Source organism: Chlorocebus sabaeus, chromosome 2 (assembly GCF_047675955.1).
Source record: "Chlorocebus sabaeus isolate Y175 chromosome 2, mChlSab1.0.hap1, whole genome shotgun sequence".
Taxonomy (NCBI): domain Eukaryota; kingdom Metazoa; phylum Chordata; class Mammalia; order Primates; family Cercopithecidae; genus Chlorocebus; species Chlorocebus sabaeus.
The window spans coordinates 79,124,894-79,137,212 of NC_132905.1; positions in this window are offsets into that span (position 1 = coordinate 79,124,894).

Consider the following 12,319-nt stretch of genomic DNA (forward strand, 5'->3'; position numbering starts at 1 on the left):
TCACCATGTTGGTCAGGCTGGTCTGGAACTCCTGACCTCATGATCCACCCACCTCGACCTCCCAAAGTGCTGGGAATCCAGCTGTGAGTCACCGCGCCTGGTCAGAAGAATATATTTTTAAGTTAGCTTGTGGTTTGTTTTACATACTAAGGTAGGTTGCAGTTTGCTACATATGGAGGCAGCTTTAGGCTAAATTTAATTTAATTTAACAGGACATATATTCAGATTTTAAATAAAACAACAAACACCTCAAAATTTAGCAAAAAGACAATAACACAATTAAAAAATATGCAATATTTGAATGCCACTTCACCAGAGAAGGTTATGGATATCAAATAAGCCTGTGAAATGATACTCAGTATCATTCATCATTAGGCAAACATAATTAAAACAAGTTTACATTGGACATATATTGACTATAACAGCAGCACAATTCTCGATTGCAAAAATATGAAACCAGCCTAAATGCGCATCCACCAATGAGTGGATAAAGAAAATATGGTATATATACATCACGGAATACTACCCATGCATAAAAAGGAATGAAATAATAGCATTCATAGAAACCTGGATGCAGTTGGAGACCATTGTTCTAAGTGAAATAACTCAGGAATGAAAAACCAAATGGCACATATTGTCACTTACAAATGGGAGCTAAACTATGAAGACACAAAGGCATAAGAATCATACAGTGGACTTGGGGGACTTGGGGAAGTCTGGAAGTGGGGTTAGGGATAAAACATCACATACTGGATACAGTACACACTGTGTGTGACGGGTGCACCAAAATCTCAGAAATCACCACTAGATAAATTATTCATGTAATCAAAACCACCTGTTCCCCAAAAACTACTCAAATTTTTTTTTAAATGAAAAAAAGACTGGTCTATTCATTTTTAGTGGTGGTATGAAAAATAAAAACTGAAATTCTTACTCACTGCTCATAGAAGGGTAAAAACGTGCAACTATGAAAGCTAGAAGGACCATTTCCTTAAAACACACACTTCCCACATGACTTAGACCCTTCCACTCCAAGGTATTTATCTCAGAAAGTCATATGTTAATGTTGATATTTATATTTGAATGTTCATGGTACATTATCTGTACGTAAAAATAAGAAACAACCAAACTTTTTCATCCAGGCAGTTGGACAAATTGTAGAATATTACATCATACGATAAATACTACCCAACAAGATAAATAATAAATTACTTATACATACATAAATCTCAAAAATATATTGATCCATGCAAGAAAAAATAAATGGCTTCACATTGTATCATTCAACTTATAGGACATTCTTGAAAAGATAAAACTACAGAGACTTAACAGAGATCGGTTTTTTTCCAGAAGCCAACAGCCGGAGTTGGAGGTGAGTTGCGGGTGAGTTGACTGAAAAGGGCTCTGTGGGAAGTCTATGGGGTAATAGGTGAACTCTGTATCTTGTTTGTAGAAAAAGCTCTGGAACTGTATCTATTCATCAAAGTACATTAAACTGTACATTTGGAAATTGTGAATATTATTATATGTGAACTATACCACAATTTAAAATAAATATGCCCACGTTTTTGAGCAAACTATTCTTTCTCATTGAACTGCTCTTTGTTATATTGTGCCCTTATACTTTATTCTTCCTTCCTTTACATTATTATTAAAAGCATACTTCCTTTTAAAATCTGCCCTCTTCAAACAGAAAATGTAAGAATTATTTTAATAAAAAGCTATCTCGAATATCAATATTCTTTTCTTACATGCCAATTTATCTGCAAACTCCAGCTTTTGTTAGTACACGTCAGACACTGCACTCAGTACAATGAGGTATTTCTCATTGTCTTAATTCTCTGTAAGATATATTTTATGATAATTTGTGTAAACCTTCAATATAAAAATAAATTGAATTGAGCTTGTTATAGCTCTATCAAAGAAGCACCCATTTGGAAAGAATTTTGGCTGAGAAGATAATGAGCAGGTACTTAGTTTGCATCACCATTTTCAGAATGATACAGAGTGTTCTCTTTGATGACTATGAATATAAAACATAGTACATTGCCGTCCCACGTGGGAAGTATGATAGTTTAGATTCCCCATTATAATTTTTTCTCACACTATCTTTTTCCTCAAGATTAATAAAGATTAGAAACCTAATTTATAAATTAAAGTTTTATGTAAATAATCTTCCAGTCATTTTTTCCATAAAAAAGGTAACTTTGGAGTCGAGATTTTTAAAAATGTATAAAGCAGCCAAACATTACTTCTATCACATTATACTCATTTAGTCAGTGTCTTTCTTTCTGAGATTATACTTCTATCTCCTGCAATAAGTAGCATGTCCTTCACACTATGATTTCCAAAAGAAAGGGGAAATGTAAGTCTGGTATAGATACAAAACAAATTGTATACAATTTATTTTCAAGGAGCTTGCTTGTGTATCAAAATTAGAGTGACATCGTTATACTTGGCATCTGCATGTTTAGAGTAAAGTTATTTGTAGAAGTTATTTTTGAAAAATATCTACATGATGCTTAAGGGATTTGAAGTGTTCTTAATACTAACCTTTATATTTGAGAAAATTGTGGAGTCTTATTCAGGTATAAGAAACAATACAGAGGCATACTATATATCCTAAATTTAGTTCAGAGGTAGAGCCCTTTAAAAGCAAGGTTGTCTTATGTTATTTTTGTTTATGTCTCTTAAGTCATTTGATCACTTATTGTTATGTAAGATTATTTTCTTCTGCTTCATGAGGTCCTTTGATAGTTGAAACATAGTTATACAATTACATACTGCCATGGAGCACCTCTTGCATTTTTCAAGAAAATAGGCATTAGAGAATCTCTCAGTTACAGGTGATTACAAACCCAATTAAATCTGACTTAAATAAATTTGGTTTTAGTGACACACATAAAACTAAGTGTAAACTGACTTCTGATTCATCTAATGTTGCTAATGCTTCTGTTCTTTTCACCACTCAGTTTTCCCAGTGCTGTGTTAATCATTCGTCAGACCTAGATTTTCATATTTACTCCTTAAATAACTACTGTAAAATTAATAGATTCACTTCTACAAAAGGCACTGACCTCCAGAGTGGAAACTCATCTGAGTTATTTATGTTTTGAGCATTTTTGTGATATAAAGGCTGCACCAACATATACATGTTAGAAGAAATTTGGCAATTAAGTTTAATAATAACTAACATTTATTTCTATTTAACATGTATTCCACAAAACTGTAGGCATTTTTTTCTCATTTAACTGGTATAACAACTCAGCCATTATTTTACAAGAGTTTAGGATTATAGAGTTTCTAAGTAAAAAACAAAAATCCACTATTGTTCACATAGGTCATTTATGTTATTATTTGTTAAAGTTTTTCATATGCCTTTTCTGGGACTGTTTGTCCAAGAAAATCATGATATCTCCATGATATCTTAATTACCTAAAATAAGATAATAATGTTACCTTTTCATATATTTAACTGACTAGGCACGGTGGGTCACGCCTATAATCCCAGTACTTTGGGAGGCCAAGGTGGGTGGATTCGAGGTCAGAAGATCCAGACCAGCCTGGCCAACATGGTGAAACCCCGTCTTCCCTAAAAATAAATTTAAAAAAAATAGCTAGGCATAGTGGCGTGCGCCTATAGTCTCAGCTACTCGAGAGGCTGAGGTAGGACAATAGCTTGAACCCAGGAGGCAGAGGTTGCAGTGAGCGGAGATCGTGCTATTGAACTCCAGTCTGGGCGACAGAGCGAGACTCTGTCTCAAATATACATACATATATATATATACACACACACACATATCTATATTTATATAAATGTAACTAATCATTTGTTCTACATAATGTTATCTGTGTTTTGTAGGAAAAAATACATAAATTCTTTTTTTTTCACTAAATAAATGTTTGAACTGATCCAAAATTTTAAAATAAGTTAATTTAAAGAAGCATCATATTTTTGGTCTGCTGTGGGAGCCCAATTCCTCTGAACAAGCATGAGATAACTACTTAAAGACAGGCAGTTCCTAATTGGGTTATCGGCCTTTGCCAGAGATCTTAATTTCTTGCCTTTGCTTTCTGCTGAAAACCATGATTTTTTTAAAAGGAGAGGAATTTCTGTTATGAATTTTTTTTACTTCTTTCTATTCAATCCATGTTTATCAGTTTCATTTTTATCTCTGCCATTCTCCTTCATTTTGTGACCTAGTTACTTTCTTTCTTACCAGAACTCCTCACTACTGTGCAGTATCTACTTTCTTGCTCTGTCAGTGCTTGAAAATCCAGATTGTTTTAATCAAGAATGCTGACAAAAACATTTTTTAAAATGTGTTTGCCATGTAAACTTCTGGTTATGTCAATACCGTGATTTCGCAGTTGCAAATGCCAATTTTTAATCCTCAAATCATGCTAAACAAAATGTGAAATTTTAACTTTTAATAAAAGAGGCTACACTTAACAGCCAGGTGTGAATTAGCATGAGAGATCAAGAGGTGATTGAAACCGGTTTAGAAGCAGCTGTCCTGCTGGGCTTCTGTGTAAATATAAGAAGACCAAATAAGTGATTGAAATGATTTTGTCTGAAGCCATCTCTGCTGGTCTCTTCCCTGGACCTGCACTTTAGTATAAATCTTTAATATTAAAGAATTTAGACTCAAAAACATGCCAAATGATAGGACCGAGGCATCCAGGTGCTTCTGCCTATAAAACTGGAGGGCGTTTAAGGGCCAGGCTACCTGCTACTCAAAGGATGGACATGCACAATTTTCAGACAACCATCCTCAGGCCTGTATTATGAAGCAGCTCTAAAATAAGGAAACTAGAGGTGTGGATGTGGGTAGAAGTAGTCTTATAGAGACAGGGGATTATTTAAAAAATAAAATGTAAACTCCTATACATACCTACTAACCTCTCCATATACACAAAAACATATAAAACATGCCCACAGATAACACTGTTCTTTATAGTATTGTGATATTGTAATATCTTTTCTTTTATTTTTTTTCAAATTTAGACATTACCTTAGCATTGTACACCTGAAAGGATTATAATGAAAAACTGAAATTTGCTGGTGTTGTTTGGGAATACCACAGAGATACAAAGTATGAATTTAGAGAAATTAAATAGATTCATGTAAAATATTCTTATCTGAGCAATTTTTTTTTTTTTTTTTGAGACAGAGTCTAGCTCTGTCACCATACAGGAGTGCAGTGGTGCGATCTTAGCTCACTGCAACCTCCACCTCCTGGGTTCAAGCGATTCTCCTGCCTCAGCCTCCTGAGTAGCTGGGACTACAGGCACATGCCACCACGCCCAGCTAATTTTTTAAATTTTTAATAGAGACAGGGTTTCACCATGTTGGCCAGGATGGTCTCGATCTCCTGACCTCGTGATCCGCCCGCCTCGGCCTCCCAAAGTGCTGGGATTACAGGCGTGAGCCATCGGGCTTAAGGCTCATTTTCACCGATTTTCTTGATCTGGCATTTAATTATGAATTAATAAAAGATTCATGGATATTGTTCTTGCCTTGGTGTAAAGGTATTAGCTAAGATTATAATTTATTATTGCTGCTATATAAAATGTATATTGTATCACATATAAATATATATTAGTTCTATACTTGTGAAATATCAAGCTGTAGAGAAATAACTCGAATAAAAATGTCCTTATGTCAAATATCCTTTCCTTTATATTATTTTCACTCAGTTACACAGTATAAGCAGTTAAGAGTAATACACTGTAGTCTTTTCAAACATTAGATCAAACTCAAAAATATATATTATTTATGAATTTATGACATCAGCTCGTATATTTTTTTCAGAGTTTTACTGACTGTTCACTTTTAATGTAGCTTTTTTTTTTGAGACTGAGTCCCGTTCTGTTGCTCAGGCTGCAGTGCAATGGCACGATCTCGGCTCACTGCAACCTCCACCACCCGGGTTCAAGCAATTCCCCTGTCTTGGCCTCCCGAGTAGCTGGGATTACCATGCCTGGCTAAGTTTTTTGTATTTTTAGTAGAGACAGCGTTTCACCATGTTGGCCAGGTTGGTCTCGAACTCCTGACTTCAGGCGATCCGCCTGCCTTGGCCTCCCAAAGCGCTAGAATTACAGGCGTGAGTCACTGCACCCAGGCCTAATATAGCTTATTTTGATAGCCTCCACTTGCATGTGATCTTGTCTATAATAAAAATAAAACTTACTATAAATGATGTCTCCTTTCGAGCAAACTCATTTAACACATACATCTAGAAATATATCTTGGTGATTTGCCTATAATTTTGAAATATATAATGCACTACAATTAAGTGTAAATAATTTAATAATGAACACTTGTTTGTCCAGTCTACCTCAAAACAACAAACAAAAGATTTTCCTTTAAGAATAATTTGGTACTTCCTATTCTGTTTTTAAGTTCATGTTATTTTCTGTGAAATGAATTATCATTGACACATCTTCACATAGCAGTTAAGAAAAAATTGCACTGTTATTACCTATACCTACACACACATTAACAGACAGGTGATTATTGATAGCAATAAGCTTCCATTTTAGTTATTGTCCTCATCAAGCTCTTGAGAAAATATAGTGGACAATACAGGGAAATTTGAAGTGAGAAATGAAAGCCATCAGTCTGTGATACAGCTAAAACAGCTCTGAACATCAGGCACAAAAACAGATTCTGCTGATTTGGCTCACATATGCTCTAGTATCACTTCAGCTCCAACAAAAACCATTTGAAATAATTTGAAGACATTCTAGAAGCTGTTTTTATCCCTTCCTTCCTTCCTTCCTTCCTTCCTCCTTCCTCTTCCTCCTTCCTTTCTTTTTTCTCTTTCTTTCTTCTTTTCTTTCCTTCCTTCCTTCCTTCCTTTCCTCCTCTTTCTTTCTCTCTCTCTCTTTCTTTTTCTTTTGCACACAACTATACCTGGCTTCCTTCTTTCTCTCTCTTTCTCCTTCCTTCCTTCCTTCCTTCCTTCCTTCCTTCCTTCCTTCCTTCCTTCCTTTCCTTCCCCCTCCTCCTTCTCCTCCTCTTCTTTCTTCTCCTTTTCTTTCTTTTTCTTTCTTTCTTTCTCTCTTTCTTTTTTCTTTTTTCTTTCTCTCCTTCTCTCTCTCTCTTTCTTCCTTTCGATAGAGTCTTGCTCTTTCACCAGGCTGGAGTACAGTGGTGACATATCAGCTTACTGCAACCTCTGCCTCCCTAGTTCAAGCAATTCCCCGGCCTCAGCCTCCCAAGTAGCTGGCACTACAGGTGTGCACCACCACACCCAGCTAATTTATTATTTTATTTTTTTACTTTTTAAAAAATTTTCCATCAGTTATTGGGGTACAGGTGGTATTTGGTTACATGAGTAATTTCTTCAGTGGCAATTTGTGAGATTTTGGTGCACCCATCACCCAAAGAGTATACACTGCACCATATTTGTAGTCTTTTATCCCTTGCTTCCCTACAACCCTTCCCCACAAGTCCCCAAAGTCCATTGTGTCATTCTTATACCTTTATTTCCTCATAGCTTAGCTCTATGCTCTACATGCATGCCATCAGAGTCATTAGTTTTCTTGGCCTGTATATGGCAACATTGGATTGTATTGTCTCTTCTCATTTTTTATTTGTGCTGAAGTAACATCTAAGATGCTGATTCTTGTCAAAGGCATTGCCTGTGCTGTGATGCTGCCAGAGCCACTTTCTATGCCGGCATCCCAGATAACTGGACTACTAAGATGATGTCTGTGCTGAGGCACTTTCTTCAGAAGCCCGAAAAATACTGACACAGTGAGTATCCCCATTCTGCCAAAGTCCCCTCACAACGGTGTTTGTCAATTGTACCCTCAAACTTGCAATTTTTATTGAAACATCGTTTTAAGTTTTTTTGAATGCTAAAAAAAGTTTTAAACTTTTTACTTAAGTTTTTACTATGACTGAGGCATTAATCCACTTAGCACAAAATCTAATAAAGGCAAAAAGAATAAACATTGTATTTTAAAAACAAAAACATAAACCTCTTCTGCCATGCCATTACATTAACCTTTATCAAAATGTCAGTATCCATCTGTTTTCTATTGAAATACATTGTTTCCAGGGTGAACGTTTTCATTTATATAAACAAGACCCAAATGAACAAAAACAATCTAAATTCTAGACTTGCCTACACATGGCTAGTCCTCACAGTAGCAAAGTGTAGGTCAAATGTGTATTTCAGGTGTATATATAGTTATAATGAAATGTATTTTGTTACACTTTAGCAAAATTATTTCTTTTGTATTGATTTTGGAAAGTGTAAATATGTTTTTGTTTGTTCATTAGGGAGAGAGGACTCTGATATCCTTTATTATTAGGTCATCAGGCAGCTGCACACTTTTTTCTTCAGCTCCAGGGAGAAAGGATTTCCGAAACAACAGCATCACAAGTGAGTATTTAGTACAGAAAAGAAATGCAAAACCCACAAATCTTCAAAGATCCTATTAATTCAGTGGAATTCTAACTATGAAGAAGAAACAACTCCTTTTAATTATTGAAAGAAATTATCCTCTTTAGAAATCCAATTTGGCAGAAACCCTCTAAAATAACTGTCTTTTATAGACAAAGAAAACAAATTTGCATTCTATCAAAAATACATTTTAGGAGTATATTAGCCCCATTTTCTGCTGCTTAGAACAGAATATCTAAAACTGGGTAATTTGTAAAGGCAAAAAATTATTTCTTACATTTTCAAAGGCTGAGAAGGCCAAGGAAAAGGGGCTGTGTCTGCTAAGCGTCTTCTTGCTGGTGGGGCCTCTTTACAGAATCTAGGGACAGTACAGGGTAGCACATAATGATGAGGCTGAGCACATTAATATGCTAGCTTAGGTCTATTTTCTTCTTCCTGTAAACGCACTAGTTGTCTTCTCATGAAAACTGATTAATTTATTAACCCATGTATAGCTTAATCCATTAATAAGAATGGAGCCTTCATGATTCAACCACTTCTTAGAGGACCCACCTCTCCATACTTTCACATATGAAATTAAGTGTCAACATGTATTTGGAAGAGGACATTGAAACCATAGCACAGAGCATATCCACTCAAATAGAAAGTATCTGTCATTTGTATTATATAAAGGACATCCATGAGATTCAGAGTCTCCCTTGACAGCATGACTAGAAATGAAGTGTTGCTGTCTCCAAGGAAAAGCATTGTGGGTGCATGTTCACTAAAATAATGACCACACTCTTTCAGTGATTTTATTTTTATTTAATTTTTTTTTTTTTTTTTTTTAGATGGATTCTCACTCTGTCACTCAGACTGGAGGGCAATGGCGCAATCTTGGCTCACTGCAACCTCTGCCTCTCAGGTTCAAGCGATTCTCTCACTTCTGCCTCCCAAGTAGCTGGAACTACAGGCACACACCACTACGTCAGGCTAGTTTTTGTATTTTTAATAGAGACAGGGTTTCACTATGTTGGCCAGGCTGGTCTCGAACTCCTGACCTGGTGATCTGCCTTCCTTGGCCTCCCAAAGTGCTCGGGTTACAGGCATGAACCACTGCACTGGGTCTTTTAGTGACTTTAAAAAGATTTCCATAAAAGCCAGCATCCCTCTGGACATTGTGACTGTATATCAATTTTTCTACTTAAGTGGGCTCAATCACAGTCTTGGAAGATCCACTGTGTCCTACATCACTATGAATATCAGACTAGTAATTATTAATGTTTGAAAACTACAAAGAGTGGAGTAAATAGTAAGATCAAAATATATATATGTATTTATGTTTATGATATATGTAAAAATATATACACACACACACGTATATACGCACAAACCACACAAACACATACATAGGACTCAGAGAAGTTCACTGTGAAGATGTGAGCGTTGGTTCTGTGGGAACTATAACACAGAATTTGCTGCTTTTCAGAGTACTTATTGGCTTTTGTACCTCAGAAATTGAAGGGAAAAAAAATACACCAATAGCAAAAGCAAGAAAAACAAAAATAAGAAAAAGTAAAAAGATGGGACATTTGTTTTTTATTTACCAAAGCTGTTTGAAGGTAAACTTATCTAATATATTTGTCATGTCTCTACGGCACATTAAATACTTTACAACATCGATATTTTACAACATTGATCATCGTTTTTTTACAACATTGATATATTCCATGTGAAATTTAATTACTTAGGATATGTAGCTAATATTATGCAGGCATAGCTGTCATAATGGTACTGGGCACTAGATCAGCTAATATGTTAATATTTTCTGCAACTTGACCTATAATAGTGCTCCTATTTCTAAAAGTCTTCTCTCTTGAACATCTATGGTAGGGTGGTTTCAGACTATGATAAGGTGATTTCAGAGAGCACAGGTCCAAGGTAGCTGCTTCACACTTGCTAAATCTTACTAATAAAACTCATGGGACACTTAGAAATGTAAATTATAACCAGTCAAAGTCTTTTTCTGAATTCTGCCTCAAGCTGATGAAGTGATTTTGACCCTGGCTCTGTTTTAAAAATTTCATCGTGGCTAAAAATATAAATATTGCACTCAGTAAGCATGCAGTAATGTTTTTTGTTGTTGTTGTTGTTGCAGCCTTATGATTTCTGTTCTAATGGCAATAAAGTTTAAAAAATCTACAGTTCCACTTATCCATACTATTCCTTTATAAAAGGCAGATTTCAGGTAAGCTTCTAAATGCATGCATAATGTAGAGGCTAATATTTTCTGGGAGTCCTTGTTTCCTGAAATTGAACTTCATATGTGTTTTAAACTTTTGTCAAAATAGTCATGAAAGATATGTTATTTTTGCATAACAAGGTAATATATCAGGGACGGGCACTCATAAGACAGTATAAATCCACTTGTCTAAACTTGCATGAGGCTGTGTGCATTGTAAAATGCCACAAAGAGTTTTAGGTCAGTGAATATTTTGCTGAATGAATAACACTTACAATTAACTCAGCACTATTCTGTAATAAATACCAAAGTAGGTTTTTGTAGCTATAAACTGTGTACACAGATAACTACAGGCTGGTCTGTCATGGAGCTAAAAGTTTCACATGGGAAACAGAACCCACCTCTTTGCTAATGTTTTTTACTTCTCAATCTGTTTGTCATTGGTGATTATTTTAACAGAGTTCCCAAAATTTCAAAATATTATTATAACTCAGAGTAAGGTAAATATTATCTTATGTTTGCATATAGATTCAACTACTTAACATTTAAAAATTGTATTATTTTAATTATATATAATTAATTCTGTTGCATATATGAAGTTTTAAATTATTATATTTGTCTTGCATAGTCAATAGATGATTCTTCACGACAGTGTAGCACCACTACACACAAGATCTCACACTCCTCTTGCTATTCTGCCTAGAAACAATAGTATGTTATCCAAGACCTTAAATAATTTTTTAAAGTATAATTACATTATTTAACCTTAGGCTCATGGCAGAGATCAGACATGACACTTTTCTGTTTCTGCAGTGCTAAAATAAAAGTTAAGAAAATTTGAGAATGCAATTAATCACCTATAGTAGGAAGTCTTTTGTAGGAATTTATTTGAATGGTTTGAATTGTTCAAAATTCAACTATATATTAGATGCCAACATAAATATATTTACAGAAATTTCAGCATAATCTAGGAACAGTAGATAGTTGGGAAGAAATTATTATTGAAACTTTCATTGAAATTATCCAATCTCAGAAAAAAAGATAAAAATAGATACCAGCAAACAGAGTTTCAATGACCAAAGGGAAGTATCAAGAGTACTAATAAACATGTAACTAGAGCTGGCATTGGAGAGCAAAAAGGATGTGTGGCAAATATGTATCTATATATTTAAATAAATAATAGAGTTTTTTTCTGTCATTTTACAGATTCAAAAATCTCTGACTAAAACCCTCCTATAATAATTACAAAGGCACCACACTCAAACAAAGTCAGTGAGGTAAACCCTGCCCCCCTCTTCCTTATCGTGTAATAACAAGGTGGGTGCTCCTCCCAATTTCAAGCCAGGGCTGAAGAGACTATAGGGTGGAACTTTGTCATCTGAGTGACTCACAAGGTTTTATAAACTTCACTGAAATTTAAAGAACAACTTGCTTAACAGGTTGACTATACTGAAAGAGAGCATTTAAATAGGAAACTGAGACTTAAAACCTAATAAACCATCCAAGTTATACCCTAAAAATTTTTTTCCCTAAAAAAACTAAAATACTAGTAATTTGAATAAGAACAGAGATGAAAGACATAAATGTTAAAATTACTGAAAAAGGATTCTGAAGCAGCTGGCATAACAGTGTTCTAGAAAGCATTTTTAAACACTCTTGAAACAAGCAAAAAAAAAAAA